The sequence below is a fragment of the Schistocerca nitens genome, chromosome 2 (genome assembly GCF_023898315.1).
Source record: "Schistocerca nitens isolate TAMUIC-IGC-003100 chromosome 2, iqSchNite1.1, whole genome shotgun sequence".
NCBI lineage: Eukaryota > Metazoa > Arthropoda > Insecta > Orthoptera > Acrididae > Schistocerca > Schistocerca nitens.
In genome coordinates this window covers 39420480-39438005 of record NC_064615.1, presented here as the reverse complement: position 1 = coordinate 39438005, position 17526 = coordinate 39420480, and the positions used below count along the sequence as shown (strand labels likewise).

Sequence of the window (17526 nt, the reverse complement as noted above, 5' to 3'; positions counted from 1 at the left end):
AAATCGTAGAGGGAGACCAAGAGATGAATACACTAAGCAGATTCAGAAGGATTTAGGCTGCAGTAGGTATTGGGAGATGAAGAAACTTGCACAGGATAGTGTAGGATGGAGAGCTGCATCAAACCAGTCTCAGGACTGAAGACCACAACAACAACAACATTTCGGTTAGGTGTTCAGCACTTCCACCTGCAGAGCATACCATTGCCCTAATCTTCTATTTCTTTGCGTGCATGATATAGTCATCAACTGTCAAATGTAGTGTTTGCTTAAGTACGTGATGCAATTCTTATTTACTTCTCTACCGCTGTGTCATCAGCAAACACTGTCGTGCTGATTTTATGCGCGTAAAATGGCAAAATACCGGTGACAGTTCTGTACATTATATAATGTAGCATCCTTTACGTGCTTGATGTACAGGTTTTCTCGTTTTGTTTACTTCGAGCGGGTCGGTCACGAGATGATGAGAAGCCTTGAAATCGTAGTGTTACAGAAAACGAAGGCTGTAGCGACATTAAACGGTGAAGACGTTCTCTAAAGAGTCAAGGAGAAAAAATGCCTAATAAGACCATTATGAAGATATTGAAAGGTTGGACAAATATTAGATCAGTCGTTACTGAAAGGATGATGAAAGGGAAGAATCGCATTGGAAGCTCTCGGTATTTGAGACAGATGTTCGTTAATGTCGGCTGCGGCAGTCATGCTGGAATCAATAGAGTAAGTGGTAAGCGATAGGAAGGAGAACCTTTGGTTTGATGAACGAAATATCAGTGTATCGACCCTTAGAGAATAAACTCAATGACAAACTGTTGATCAGAGCATACTCATTGGCATAGTACCCCTACATACACACAACTGCTTCACGCCAGCAACATTTATGAGACTATTTAGGGATTTTAAGGGATTCGGAACGGAGTAGCTAGTAACTATTATGCGTTTCCGTTAAATGAGACTACTCAAGGGCGCAGAGATGGATATACATGTGGCCTTTATTGTAAAGTATACTGCTGAATTACGTTGCTATATTAGCACCATGTTTCCGTCCACTGTTAGAGGGTGTTAAAAATCAGCAGAGTGTTGCTTTATAGCACAGCAGACCAAGTGTAATCACGTGACGTACTGTTAGGTAACGTAACGTAACGTAACGTGTAACGCCAAGGCGTGACTGAGGTCACGAGTGAGGCTGGTTTCCGGTTGGGCCACCCGCTGTGATATCTCGCCGTCGGCCAAGTGCGGATCTGTTAACTACACAGGGCCTAATCTTACATAAGTTTCGAAGACTTTGATAAGAAGGAAATGTAACTGATCCACGAAAGAAGTATTCTTGAATATTGTTCATCAACCCGGGAATCTACCAGACAGGACTGATAGAAGAGACAGAGAAGATCCATCGAAGAGCGACGCGTTTCGTCACGGGTTCGTCTGGTCGGCGCTATAGCGTTACAGGGATTCCCAACAAACTCCAGCGGCAGACATTACAAGAGAGGCATTGTGCGCCACGAAGAGATTCACTTCTCGAAATTTCGAAAGTGTACTTTCCGCGAAGAGATGGACAACAAATTACTTCCTCCCATCTTAGAGCTTATACAGTGGCTTGCCAACAATCGTTCCTGAAACGCGCTATTTGCGACTGGAGCAGGGAAGATGGGATCAATTAGTGGTACCAGATGCATCCTCTGACAGACACCATCAAGCAGCTTGCGCAGTATTTATGTATAATTAGTTTATTGACATCGGTGTTGGTAATAGAAATGTTACGAATTTGGAGGCCTAAATTTTACATCAGTCTCTTGCCAAAAATCTTACGTTATGGTGTCCAGGTTAATGGAAACAATGGAACCGGTATATGAAATTTTCTTCTAATTTTTTTACGTTGTCTCTCTTAATGTTCTTTCCGTGAATTGAAGGTATTCGACACTGAGTTGATCGATGTTCAGTGCTTGAAACATTTTCTTACACGACCTTCTTTTTCTGGATAGGTACCAATTGTGTCGTGTAACCGCGTAACTTTTAGCGCACGGAATTTCGTGACCCTTCTTGACGCTGTCATTCATGTGCTACAGTAAACGGATGGAACACATACACTTCTTCCATTCCACTAGTCGGTGTCTTCTTTTCACAGTGAGTATATTCTGCATTTTAATCTACAATAATTGATCAAAAGTATCCGAACACTCCTACGTATTGCGGAACTAATGGTTCAAATGGCTCTGAGCACTATGGGACTCAACTGCTGTGGTCATCAGTCCCCTAGAACTTAGAACTACTTAAACCTAACTAACCTAAGGACATCACACACATCCATGCCCGAGGCAGGATTCGAACCTGCGACCGTAGCAGTCGCACGGTTCCGGACTGCGCGCCTAGAACCGCGAGACCACCGCGGCCGTCATTGCGGAACTGGCCACAAGATTTTTTTTGGTGGGGGAGGGGGGGTTAGAGGGGGGGGGGGGGCGGTCGTCAGTATAACGGCGAGTATTGTGTTGTCATTGGAAAAGAAATAACAGCAAACTGAGTCAGTCAAAACAGCTCAGTGGCTTCGAATGTGGACTTTACACTGGATATTACCTGAGTAACAAATCTGCCACACACATGTCAATTCCTCTAAAGCCACCGAAGTCGACTGTTGATTACGTTACAGCAAAGTGAAAACGATAAAGAACAACCATAGCTAACCCAAGACAAGGCAGCTCCGTATGCTGAAGAACAGAAATAGACGGGCATTGTAGAAAGGGCAAGCAAAACATCGCATGACATCAGCAGAAGAAATCACTCGTGAGTTCCTGAGTGCTACGAGCGGTTCACCTAGCACGATGACTGTGCTTATAGCCAGTTAAAGAGAGTGGAGTACAGTGCTCAAGCAGTTCATTATAAGTCACACATTCAAGGCAGTACTAAGCGGCGCTTGAGGCGATGACAAGAGCGACGCCACTGGCCTGTGTATGACTGGAAACGATTGACTCGGAGTTGCGAATCACGCCATACCCCGTGACAATCCGATGAATGGGTTAGTGTTTGCTGAACTCTTGGAGATCGTTAATTGCCTTCAAGTGTAGCGCCAACAATGAACTATGGAGGATTTGGTGTTACACTACGGAGATATTTTCCGTGGTTAGAACATGCTCTTACTGCTGCACTTAAGTAAACGCTAAATGCGGAAGGATATTTCACAACACTGTGCCCCGTGCACAGTAGAGGAACAGTTGAGATGCGATGATTCTTTGTACCAGCATGATAATGCAACCTGTCATAAAACAGCATCTTTGAAGAAATGTTTTATGGAAAGTAACATTCTCAAAATAAGACTGGCCTGCCTAGGGTCCTGACTGAAACCCTATGGAACATCTTTGAGATGAATTAGAACGTCGAGTTCGCTCCAGGCGCCAGCATCTCACTTCACTGTTGCTCTGGTTTCGGCTCTTGAGGAAGAATGGGCTGCCATGCCTCCACAGACACTTTAAGTGTACTGTAACATTCCAATTATAGAACCCATAATGAACACCCTTTTCCTACAGAAAGAAATAGAAAAGTCAGTCATCCTGACAGTCATGAAAGTTACTGACAACAAAATATACGCTCTTGCCAGTTTGATTAACAAGAATTTTGTGTAAACACTAATGCATATGAAAGAATACCATCTGATACGAAACAGAAACTTTGAAGAAAGAATTAAAAAAAAATTATTTACGAAGGTTAAAGCCCAGCCCATAAACTGACCAAAGATAACGTTTATCCTATAAGAGATTTGTAGCCGGATCGAGCTGTAAGTTCGATTGTTTTAAAACCCATGTGAAGTTTAAAAATTTGACGGTTGGAAGTATTAGTCAGAAGTCTGCCAGAAGTAAAATCACAGACTTGAGCAGGCAACAGATAAACGCAATCTCTCCGTGTTGTCAGAAGTTATTGGTCAAAGTCATAATTTCTGATGCTAACAGACGCAATTCCCTCACTGAAAAATCGGTGTGTGTGCTCATTCTAGGGACAAATAATTACGAAGAACAATAAACTTTAATGCAACTTTAATTCTTCGTGTCGCATACATCATTTAATGGACAGTTAAAGTGTATTTGTAGAATTAACTGCCCGCATCTCGTGGTCGTGCGGTAGCGTTCTCGCTTCCCACGCCCGGGTTCCCGGGTTCGATTCCCGGCGGGGTCAGGGATTTTCTCTGCCTCGTGATGGCTGGGTGTTGTGTGCTGTCCTTAGGTTAGTTAGGTTTAAGTAGTTCTAAGTTCTAGGGGACTTATGACCACAGCAGTTGAGTCCCATAGTGCTCAGAGCCATTTGAACCATTTTGGAATTAACTGATTCTTCGGATAACATTAAAGTGAAAAGTGATTTAGTGACAATTTAACTGTAAACAGCAATAAGTTTACAGCGAAATACGACCAATTCTGAACATTTCTCAAGGATATGTTATCTCTGGAATTACGTCGTGTAGTTGAATAGGCGACGTAGCGATGCCTTGACGACGGAATACTAATTAATAACTCAATATTCTCGCAAAAATCATGATGTGACATCGGCTTGGGTGATGGATTGATGATTCAAGACATTATATTTTCAACGTTTGAATACCCATTCTCGAAACGGGCGTAAGAACTACAGTCAGCAAGTTCGCGTGAACTGAAAAGTCAGTCGCGAACACCCAAAGGACTTTTGGTTATCATTTCAGATCAAGGGAGTCATTGCGTTATCGAGTGGTGCAGTCGCTATATTTATAAGTGGAGAAGATAGACAGACATCGAGCACCATTGTTTCAATTACAAGCAAGGACGGCGCACACACTCCGGCGTGCTGCTCCATCGAGACGTTGATATCAGTTTTGAGAGACAGTATCTGAAAAGTAACCAAACCGCGCGACGAGTTTGTTTTTATAATAGTTACAGATTGGCGTTGACGTGATCGACGGACGCCGTTCCACGTCATCTCGACTGGGACAACCATCACCATCTAGCCGAGACAAAACGAGACGTCACAGTACCCAGCAGACTTAAGACGTCATAAAGGTGAAGTGTGGACACTCCCCATATTAGTGTCTACCAGTAGATGTACGGATGTTTTTGATCAGATAACTCGTATTGAATTCGTACACAACGCTAAAAGTGTCGCAAACTGGTACTATATGGTCCATCTCAGGCCATCATGGTTTGAGATATTTGTCCCCTCAGTGCACTTACAAGGGAACCTCCCCATCGAATCCCCCTCAGATTTAGTTATAAATTGGTACAGTGGATAGGCCTTGAAAAACTGAACACAGATCAATCGAGAAAACAGGAAGAAGTTATGTGGAACTATGAAAAAAAAGCAAAATATAGAAACTGAGTAGCCCACGTGCAAGATAGGCAATATAAAGGAAGCGTGAGCTCAGGAGCACCGTGGTCCCGTGGTTAGCGTGAACAACTACGGAACGAGAAGTCCTTGGTTCAAATCTTTCCTCGTGTGAAAATTTTAATTTTTTATTTTCAGACAATTACTATCCGTCACTCCGATGCGAAGTAGCTGCGCCGTAGTATGGGGACGCTACACCTAAACAAGAAAACCTAAATCGGGCAAGGTAGAAGAATCTTTTTACCCATTCGCCAAGTTAGGTGGGTCGACAACATATTCCTGTCATGTGACGCACATGCTGTCACCAGTGTCGTATATAATATATCAGACGTGTTTTCCTTTGGAGGAATCGGTTGACCTATGACCTTGCGATCAAATGTTTTCGGTTGCCATTGGAGAGGCACGTCCTTTCGTCTACTAATCGCACGGTTTTGCGGTGCGGTCGCAAAACACATACACTAAACTTCTTACAGTGAACAGAGACGTCAATGAACGAACGGACAGATCATAACTTTGCCAAAATAAAGAAAGTAAAATTCTCATGCGCTGGGAGACTTGAACCAATAACCTCTCGTTCCGCAGCTGCTCACGCTAACCACGGGACCACGGTGCTCCTGAGTTCACTGTTCCTTAATGTTGCCTATCTTGCGCATGGACTACTCAGTTTGTATATTTTGCCTTTTTTTCATAGTTGCACATAACTTCTTCCTGTTTTCTCGATTGATCTGTGTTCAGTTTTTCAAGGCCTTTCCACTGTGCCAACTTATAAGTAAATCTGAGGGGGGTGCGATGGGGAGGTTCCCTTGTTAGAAGGGTAGGAGGGTTGTGTTAGAGTTTTCCTGTTCTTCGCTTAAGCCGGCCGAAGTGGCCGAGCTGTTCTAGGCGCTTCAGTCTGGAACCGCGCGACCGCTGCGGTCGCAGGTTCGAATCCTGCCTCGGGCATGGATGTGTGTGATGTCCTCAGGTTAGTTAGGTTTAATTAGTTCTAATTCTAGGGGACTGATGACCTCAGATGTTAGGTCCCATAGTGCTCAGAGCCATTTGAACCATTTCTTCGCTTATCCTTTTCAAAGGTATTGCGTTTCGCTTCAAATAAACAAACAACCATGTGGAAACTTTTGAATATTCTTTCCAAGTATTCAGGTTTATATCGGCCATCTTCATTATATGCTTACATTGGTTCTTGGAAATACCATAGGAGATGCACGAAGTTTTCAATCTGAGTGCAGTTCTCTGTAAAACGACTAACCAAAAAGCGTCGGGTTACTGAAAAGGACTAAAATGACCCAACTGTCTCGGCGTGTGCAAATCAGTACTGACTTCAGTGCTACCACATCTTGCGCATGTTTATCTAGTGGCAACGGTTACGCAATTCAGAAACGGTGCAGAGTACATTTCCGCCAGTTGGATCGCTACAAGCGTTTCTTTTCGTCTGAGCAGTCAGTTACAGTTGTAGAGCCCGGTAGCTGCTCATCCTCTCCCGTCTCGTCAGCGATCACATCGGAGCATATTGTTTCGCTTGTGTTTTGTAACTAGCTTTAATAACTAGAAGCGACTTACTTTTTCATTACTGTGCGCGTTTTAGTCTAAGTCTTTATACAGTATATCTTGTGTTTTTTGTGTATCTAGTAGCCACAGTTGCGCTTTTTGATTACGGTCTCTAGTTTCACCATCTTCAGGGTAGATAGGGACTCTGATTGCCGCGGTCAGATTTGAGCTTATAGTCCAGGCGGTGCGGGCTTCAGTCATAGACCTTGAGGCTGTTGCCAATGGGCATCTCTATGGGGCCGGACATGGGGATGCAGGATACGTCCAGCACGTGCCTCGTGTCCACGGATTGGTCCACTACTGTGACGACCCCGGTAACTGCACACATTGAGGATGACCCATCAGCCTTGGTCGAGTGGGAGGTCGTATCAAGGTGTGGTAGTCAGTGGATAACTTTCCAGAGGGCTGATCGAAGGGTCTTCCCTGTTCGCTTGGCGAACAGGTCTCCAGTGCTGTCTGCGGCTAACAAAGACCTTGAGCCAGTTGCCCTGTTCCAGAAGAAGCGTCGCGGCTCTCAAGATTTGGGCATTCACACAGGGTGGGATTACTGATAGGAGCTCCAATGTCAGGCACGTAATAGTGCCCCCTAACAGTCTGCCAAGGATTGGAAGAAATACGGTGTGTACTTTGTGCGTATCGGAAGCAACCATTCCAGATGTGGAACGAGTGCTTTCGAATGCCATGAAGAGCACAAGGTGCAACCAGCTGCATATGGTCGCTCATGTCGTTACAAACGAGTGTGACTCTTTGGATCGGACAGAATATCTATGGTTTCGGATGGCTAGCTGAAATAGTAAAGACTGCCAGTCTTGCTTTTGATATGAGGGCAGAACTCACCGTCTGTAGAGTATCTGAATCTGTGGCGCAGACGGTTCAGATTTCTCGACTTGCGTCATAGGGTGGTGGGGTTTCGGGTTCCGCTCAATATGTCAGGAGTCCACTACACACAGGAGGCGGCTAGACGGGTAGCAGCGGCTGTGTGGAATGGACTGGCCGGGTTTTTAGGCTGGGGGGTACCGGGAAAGTTCAGAAAGGCCTTCAGTCTCAAAGGGTGCAGGGCGGATGCAAGAAGGGGGTAGATATAACGATCAGTGTAGTACAATATTCTCGTCGCTGTACTGATTCACAACCAGAGCTCCAAACGCTAATACAAAGCGCGGACTCTCAAATCGTTATAGCTACCGAATGCTGGCCAAGGCCGGAGATAAGTTCAGCGAAAATTTTTGCAAAGGACCTAACCGTAGATTAAATGCAGTTGGCTGCGGCGTGTTTGTTGCTGTTAGGAGTATCTTTATCTTTTAGCCAAATTGAAGTAGATAGTTTCTATGAGTTAACTTGAGTATACGTTATATATTACAACAGAAACAAATAAATTTATTCATTTTATTTAGTTAGTGGCAAACAGAATTATCGCTATTTTGTCGAAAATTGACATGTGGAGAACCGTGGCTGTAATTTTATTAAAAAGCAACCAGCCACAAATATGGTTTTTAAGTGTTTTTGTGGAGCAAACCATGACCGGTTACGGATTTTTTACAAATTCGTCTTCAGATGGTTGTGAATCTTGCCGTGTGTGCTTTTATTAAATCATTAAACAAAGAATGGTGTGGTGTAAAGTGTTTTTCAAGGAAGTGAACAGAACTCGGATAGTGCGCGTCCACACGTGTTAACTTCAAAATTCACAGCAAAAACGCATGGCGATTTCGTCACACAGAAGCAAACAGCACTTAAATTTTCACCGCATTTCACGTTTTAATAACTTTAAAACCTTTTCATAAATGGTTTGATAGGGTCACGAGAAATAAATCTATTGTAAACGTTACCAAATATTGAACACAAAAATTTCTGTCCATCCTAGTGCAAAAAACCAATAACGGATACAAAACGAGGGTCCAGCAAGAAAACAAAACAAAACGTATTTGCAAAAAATCCGAAACCGTTCCTGGTTTGAGCCAAACAAACCTTGTTAACCATACTTGTGGCTGGTTGCTGTTTCGGTGATAAACCATACAGAGTTATATTTTACAAGTACATACAGCTAAGTTGATACAAGATAAATGATATGAATCAATACAAGCAGACATATGTTTGTATATGTAGGTAATAATGAAAGCTGGAGAACGGGCAAGAGATAAAAGAATCTGAGAAATTTCCCATCATAGTTCAATATCCAATGACTCCAGACAGTTAATTGCTGCAGGTGTTGCGTCTGCGGAGTATTTCCAGGTACCCATGAATCTTCTGTTTGGACAGTCGTTCAAAAAGCCTCCAATGCTAGTTCTGATTTTCCGCGGTCGCATTGGTCGACGTCGGTAGTTCCCCACTTGTGTAGCGTTGCTTTGTTCACTGCGTGGCCGGTTCTGGTACGGTTGAGGGAGCTCCATATTTTTCTTGGATGGTTCGCATACAGGTGTTCGATGGTCGGATCTATATTAATTAATTGCTAATTTATATTTTATGCTACCAGTCATTTAATTTAACATGTTGCAACAGTTTCGAGGATGTTCTGTTTATCTTCAGGCGGTTATATTACCTTACTTTTTATGACCATGGAAGAATGTCCACTCATCCCTCCATTCAGATAGTTCAGTTGCTGAACAGTTCAAAGAAAACTTGGATATCATCTTCAAAAAGGTACTCCACTCATACATTTCTAGTTGGTGATGACTTCAATTACCCTCGATGTGTTAGTGAAAATACATGTTCGATGCTGGTGGGAGGCAAAATATCGTCTGAAAATGCACTGAACGATTTCTCTGGAAATTATTTTAAGCAGTTAGTTCAGGAGACCACTCGAAGTGTAAATGCATACCAAAACGTACTTACCCTCTCAGCAATAAATAATCCTTAGCAAATAGGGAACATCATGACAAATACAGTGATTAGTGACCACAACTGACAGAAAATCCAAGGGGGTCTGGTCGTTGGCAAAGTACGTCAACGGCAAGACACAATCAATACCTCCACTGTGCGGTATTGATGGTAATATTACCCAAGACAGTGCCCCACTGAAGCGGAGTTACTAAACACAGTTTTCCGAAATTCCTTCACCGAAGAAGATGAAATAAATGTTCCAGAATTCGAATCAAGAACATCTGCCAACATGAATAAATTATAAGAAGATATACTCGGTGTATCGAAGCAGTTTAAATCTCTTAATAAATTTAAGTCTTCCGGTCCAGATCGTGTACGAGTTTATCAGAATATGCTGATAAAATAGCCCCGTACTTGTCAGTACTATGCGACCTCACGCTTCACGAAAGACTCGTACAAAAAAATTGGAAAGTTACACAGGTTACACCAATATGCAAGAAATGAAATAGGAGACATCTGATGAATTACAGACCATTATCACTAACGTCGATTTTCAGTAGGATTCTGGAACATACGCTGTGTTCGAACATTATGAATTGTCTCGAAGTTAACGGCTGATGACACATAGTCACCACGGGTTCAGAAACTATCGTTCTTGTGAAACACAACAAGCTCTTTATTTGCAGGGAGTAATGATTGTTATCTACAGGGGATCTCAAACTGATTCCATATTTCTAGGTTTCCAGAAGGTTTTTGACACGTTCCTCAGAAGAGACTTCTAATCACATTGCGTGATTGTATCGGTCTACTTGTGCGACTAGGTTTGTGATTTATTGTCATAAAAGTCTCATTACGGTATTTAGTAATTGACGGAATGTCACCGAGTGAATCAGAAGTGATGTATGGCGTTCCTCGGCTGTTCCTAATCTGTGTAAACGACATAGAAGGCAATCTGAGCAGCCCTCTTAGACTGTCTGCAGATGATGCTCACATTTAGAGTCTACTAAAGTCATCTGAAGTTCACAGAAATTGCAAAATGTCTTAGGCACGATATCTGCATTGTGCGAAATGTGGAAATTATCTCTCGATAAGGAAAAATAAGGTAATCCATAAGAATATGGAAATAAAGCCGTTAAATTTCGGTTGCACGAAACTAACACAAATTTAAAGGCTGTCCGAAGAAAACCTGGGAACTGTAGTTACCAACAGCCCAATTTGGGATGATAACGTAGGTAATGTTGCGGGGAAGGCAAAACAAAGGCGGCGTTTCATTGACAGAACACTCAGAAGATGCAACAGTTCTACTAAAGAGACTGCCTACAATACGGTTGTCCTTGCTCTAACAGGCTGTTATTGTATGGTATGGTATCCTTACCAGATAGGACTGACGGAGCTCATGGAAACAGTCCAAATAAAGGCAGGTAGTTTTGTATTATGGCTAAGTAGGAAAGAGAATGTCACGGACATGATAAGCTAGTTGGTGAGACAATCACTAAAACAAAGGTGGTTTTCGTTGTGGCGAGACCTTTTCACGAAATTTCAGCCACCGACTTTCCACTCTGGACTTGAAAATATTTTCTTGTCGACAACCTACACAGGGAGGAATGATCGTCGCAATAAAATAAGAGAGATCAGAGCTCGCACGAAAAGATTTAAACCGACTGAAGTGGCGCAGTGGTTAGCACACTGGACTCGTGCTCGGGGCGGCGACGGTTCAAACCCGCGTCCGACCATTCTGATTTGGTTTTCCGTAAATTTACCTAAATCGCTCCAGGCAAATTCGGGATGGTTTCTTTGAAAGAGCTCGGCCGGTTTCCTTACCTGTCCTTGACGCAATACGTGCATGCACTCCGTCTCTAACGAACTCGATGTCGACTAGACGTTGAACTCAACCTTCCCTCCTTCTTTCCAGAAGGAGATAAGTGTTCATTTCCCCCACGCGCTGTTAGAAAGTGAACGGTAGAGAAATAGTCAGTAGATGCTTCAGAGAACGCCCTGCCAGGCATTTAAATGTGATTTGCTGTGTAGTCATGTACATATAAATATGCCACTCTTTATAGGCTTCGGGTGTTGCTGGCATACTGGACAAATTAACTTTTTTGTTGCCATCAGAGTCTTTTGTAACGTTCCCATTTACATTTCTGGGCATTCCCTAGGCCTATTATGACATCTATAGTTCTGTTAACACATTACTCAAAAGGAGATCTGTCACTAGAAAATGTGACTTAAAAATTGTTTCTACTAAATATTGTATTCGGTAACGGCCTTGCCGCAGTGGATACACCGGTTCCCGTGAGATCACCGAAGTTAAGCGCTGTCGGGCACGGTCGGCAATTGGATGGGTGACCATCCAGACCGCCATGCGCTGTTGCCATTTTTCGCGGTGCACTCAGCCTCGTGATGCCAATTGAGGAGCTACTCGACCGAATAGTAGCGGCTTCGGTCAAGAATACCATCTTACGACCGGGATAGCGGTGTGTTGACATCACGACCCTCCTATCCGCATCCTCCACCGAAGATGACACGGCGGTCGGATGGTCCCGGTAAGCCACTCGTGGCCTGAAGACGGAGTGCTTTTAAATATTCTATTTACTTTAGGAGCTTGCAACGTTTCTTTATCCCGGAATTACATACTGGACGTTTTGCCTAGAAATCACTGCTGGCGTGCCCTTTACGTAACACCAGAGCGACAGTCGGATGTCTCGCGGAAGCCCACCGGGCCGTGTCGTGTTACCAGGGCGCGGCTGTGTGCTCACAGCACGCTTTCTCCTCCGGGTCCCCGTGCTGTCGCTACACGTAGTGCATTCGCTGCTCTTGATAACACCACACGTTGCCTTGTACCAATAATCTGAGTCTCCGTGACTTCGTGCTAATGTATGATACGGACCACCGCAGAAAATGGAAACGTTACCTCCCTCTCCTTTTTTCCCTGTTTCTTCAAACATATACTTGTTGTATCAAGTGAAACTTCGTACCAGCTGCTCCGCATTCCCATCCGGTATCCCCTTCACCTTGTCTCGCAATTACTGATTGCCGATAACATTAAATGTAGAGAAATCGACCGGCTGCCAGTCACCTACGCCTTGCGGTTAGATCTCACTGTAAGACAGCAATTTTGTTGATAGAAGTCGTCAAGTTGCACGACGTCAGCTATCTGCTGTAACAATCAGTCGTTGCTACTTGCGCTTTTCGCGAGAAGACGCTTACGTCTCCATCTATGCTGCTCGGAAACATCTACAATGATAGCATAACAACAATATAATGAAGAAATGATCGCGTGTGAATGAAGCTTTTTCAACAGATATGTTATCATACAAGTAAACTTTTTTAGATTCAGACCCAAACAGTGCAAATGCTTCAGCATCTAAATACACTCCTGGCAATTGAAATAAGAACACCGTGAATTCATTGTCCCAGGAAGGGGAAACTTTATTGACACATTCCTGGGGTCAGATACATCACATGATCACACTGACAGAACCACAGGCACATAGACACAGGCAACAGAGCATGCACAATGTCGGCACTAGTACAGTGTATATCCACCTTTCGCAGCAATGCAGGCTGCTATTCTCCCATGGAGACGATCGTAGAGATGCTGGATGTAGTCCTGTGGAACGGCTTGCCATGCCATTTCCACCTGGCGCCTCAGTTGGACCAGCGTTCGTGCTGGACGTGCAGACCGTGTGAGACGACGCTTCATCCAGTCCCAAACATGCTCAATGGGGGACAGATCCGGAGATCTTGCTGACCAGGGTAGTTGACTTACACCTTCTAGAGCACGTTGGGTGGCACGGGATACATGAGGACGAGCATTGTCCTGTTGGAACAGCAAGTTCCCTTGCCGGTCTAGGAATGGTAGAACGATGGGTTCGATGACGGTTTGGATGTACCGTGCACTATTCAGTGTCCCCTCGACGATCACCAGTGGTGTACGGCCAGTGTAGGAGATCGCTCCCCACACCATGATGCCGGGTGTTGGCCCTGTGTGCCTCGGTCGTATGCAGTCCTGATTGTGGCGCTCACCTGCACGGTGCCAAACACGCATACGACCATCATTGGCACCAAGGCAGAAGCGACTCTCATCGCTGAAGACGACACGTCTCCATTCGTCCCTCCATTCACGCCTGTCGCGACACTACTGGAGGCGGGCTGCACGATGTTGAGGCGTGAGCGGAAGACGGCCTAACGGTGTGCGGGACCGTAGCCCAGCTTCATGGAGACGGTTGCGAATGGTCCTCGCCGATACCCCAGGAGCAACAGTGTCCCTAATTTGCTGGGAAGTGGCGGTGCGGTCCCCTCCGGCACTGCGTAGGATCCTACGGTCTTGGCGTGCATCCGTGCGTCGCTGCGGTCCGGTCCCAGGTCGACGGGCACGTGCACCTTCCGCCGACCACTGGCGACAACATCGATGTACTGTGGAGACTTCACGCCCCACGTGTTGAGCAATTCGGCGGTACGTCCACCCGGCTTCCCGCATGCCCACTATACGCCCTCGCTCAAAGTCCGTCAACTGCACATACGGTTCACGTCCACGCTGTCGCGGCATGCTACCAGTGTTAAAGACTGCGATGGAGCTCCGTATGCCACGGCAAACTGGCTGACACTGACGGCGGCGGTGCACAAATGCTGCGCAGCTAGCGCCATTAGACGGCCAACACCGCGGTTCCTGGTGTGTCCGCTGTGCCGTGCGTGTGATCATTGCTTGTACAGCCCTTTCGCAGTGTCCGGAGCAAGTATGGTGGGTCTGACACACCGGTGTCAATGTGTTCTTTTTTCCATTTCCAGGAGTGTACATTGAAGCGCCATAGAAACAGGTATAGGCATGCATACTCAAAAATGCAGAGGCAGGTAAACGCAGAATACGGCGTAGGCGTTCGGCAACGCTATATAAGCAACAAGTGTCTGGCGTAGTAGTTAGATCGCTTACTGCTGCTACAATGGAAGGTTACAAATATTTAGGAGAGTTTGAACGTGGTATTCTAGTCGCCGCACGAGCGATGGGACACGACATCTCCGCGTTAGTGATGAAATGGGGATTTTCCCGTGCTACCATTTCACAAGTGTACAGTGGATATCGGGAATCAGACAAAACATCAAATGTCTGACATCGCTGTGGCCGGAGAAAGAGCCTGCAAGAACTGAACCAACGACGACTGAACAGAATCGTTTGTTGTGACAGAAGTGCAACCCTTTCACAAATTGCTGCAGATTTCAATGCTGGGTCATCAATAAGTGTCAGCATGCGAACCATTCAACGAAACATCATCGATATGGGCTTTCGGAGCCGAAGGCCCACTCGTGTACCCGTGATGATAGCACGATACAAGTCTTTATTTCTGGCCTGGGCCCGTCAACATCGACATTGGACTGTTGATGACTGGAAACACGTTGCCTGGTCGAACGAGTCTTGTTTCAGATTGTATCGAGCGGCTGGACGTGTACGGATATGGAGACAACCTCATAAATCCATGGACCTCGCATGTCAACAGGGGACTGTTGAAGCTCGTGGAGACTCTATAATGGTGTGGGGCGTGTGCAGTTGGAGTGATACAGGACCCCTGATATGTCTAGATACGACTCTCACAGGTGACACGTACGTAAGCATCCTGTCTGATCACCTGCATCCATTCATGTCCCTTGTGCATTCCGACGGACTTGGACAATTTCAACAGTACAATGCGATTCTTCAAACGTCTATATTTGCTACAGAGTGGCTCCAGAAACACTCTTCCGAGATTAAACACTTCCGTGGGCCACCAAACTCCCCAGACACGAATATCATTGAGGATATCTGGGATGCCTTGCAACGTGATATTCAAAAGAGATCTCAACCCCCTCGTACTATTACGGATTTGCGGACAGCCCTGCAGGATTCATGGTGTCAACTGCCTCCAGGACTACTACTTCAGACATTAGTCGAGTCCATGCCCCGTCGTGTTGCGACACTTCTTCGTGCTCCTGGGGGCCCTACACGATATTAGGCAGGTGTACCAGTTTCTTCGGCTCTTCAGCGTATAAGACCGTTTTTTAATTCAAGTTCCCATTTTCTTGGAACTTACGATATACACGTTTGCTAATGTCCGAATACGACTATCCTGCCTTAACAACTGCACATCCACATTTGCTAGAAGCAATTATGAGCAGAGATGTTCGATACGTGTTTGCCCTGTGACATTAATCTTCAGAACTGAAACGAAGTAAACGCTTTCAAAGTATAGTAAAGGAAGATAAAAAAATCTCGTTAACACTTACTTTCATTAATATGAAATTTTATTTTTAAAAGTAAAAGAATTCCAAGCTGATGTATGTATGCATATGAAACTGTTTGAAACAGGTCATAAATTTATATTGCATTATCTTCTTGACTATGGGGATTGAAGAGAGGATATGAAAGACATCTAAGAATCCCTTTTTTCAATTAAAAAAGGCGTTTTCAGTGCGTTATGTTCTCGGTGCTCTGTTCCACGTCTCAAACTTGATCCAGGTGTCAAGTCATAGCAAAAAGTCTCATGCATGGTCTTTGTGCGAAGCTGTGCTTCCTTCTGGAGTTTCAAAATTTAAAAGGTGTGACATGTGATTTTTGTTGACTACAGTTTCTGAGCCGTGCTGGGCTCATGTATGCGTTGGTTTAAACCTTGGTTCCTATTCTGTGTTTGATTTTCCCGCAGTTATTGCGATTATGCTGTTGTTCGCTCTCTCTGTGAGAGGCAGCAGTGGTGTGTATCGATATTTGCACCTTGTACTATCTTTGGGCTGGTGCTAATAGTTTCCAGCTGTGCCGTGTGCGAGCGGTCGGTCGGTTGGCTTGGAGCAGCGAGGTAATCTCCGCAGGGCGTAGTTTGGCCTGGCCTGCTGGTGGTCTCTACGCAGTGACAGAGTGTCTGGGGCTGTTCCCATTGCTACGAGGTCTGCGGCTCACCGACCCTGGACACGAAAGTCGAGTCTGGATTTAATTTACCAGCAAGTCAAGATTGTTCACACTGTGCCGTTTGGTTCTTGTTGTTGGCTGTTGGGACATTCCCACAAGCAGCAGCGTGTGTGTTCGAGTTGGCGAAGGTTTAGCCAACGTCCGGTGGAGTGTAACTGTATTTGGTTATTTGAAATTGAAGTGCTCCAGCGGATTTTCTGCCTTGTGGCCGTTAACGTCCCAATTACCTGCCCTGGCCGTTGACGTAAATTTAGGCAGTGTCCTTTCCTCACCGTGTTGTCGCTGTCCAGCACGTTGGGTAGTTCGACAGCTTAAGGTATGCTTGGTTGTGGGCGTCTATGCCCTTTACGTTTGCATTGAACTCCTGGTTGTGTGCTGGTAGAGTAGAGCGCAAGTTAGCTTGTCGGTGGGTCCGTGGACTCTCTGTTGGTTGGGTTGTCGTCGGATCGAGAATGGTTGGGTTCAAAAATGGTTCAAATGGCTCTGAGCACTATGGGACTTAACATCTGTAGTCATCAGTCCCCTAGAACTTAGAACTACTTAAACCTAACTAACCTAAGAACATCACACACATCCATGCCCGAGGCAGGATTCGAACCTGCTACCGTAGCAGTCGCGCGGTTCCGGACTGATACCTTTTGTGCGGTGGCCAGGAGAGAATGGTTGGGCCGACTGCCTGTCTCACCTAAGTGAACGTTAGTATTTCATGTGCTGGCCGACCCCCGAAACTTCTGAGCGCCGTTAGCTGCACTGCCATTTCCTATATTCTGTAGTGTGAGTTTGTATGGCTCATAGCCGATGGTTTTGAATTAAAGTTGAATTGTTTTTAGTGGTGTCATGGGCCTTCAGCCACTTTAAAATTAAGGTTCCTTGCTTTTCAAGTGTTATATTGTTTGGGCCTTCAG

The 17526-nt window shown here is 45.1% G+C and overlaps 1 pseudogene; it reads left to right on the top strand.

The window, feature by feature from the left end:
- Positions 1 to 11946: 11946 nt before the first annotated feature.
- LOC126237993 (5S ribosomal RNA) lies at positions 11947 to 12064 on the top strand (annotated as a pseudogene).
- Positions 12065 to 17526: the final 5462 nt, after the last annotated feature.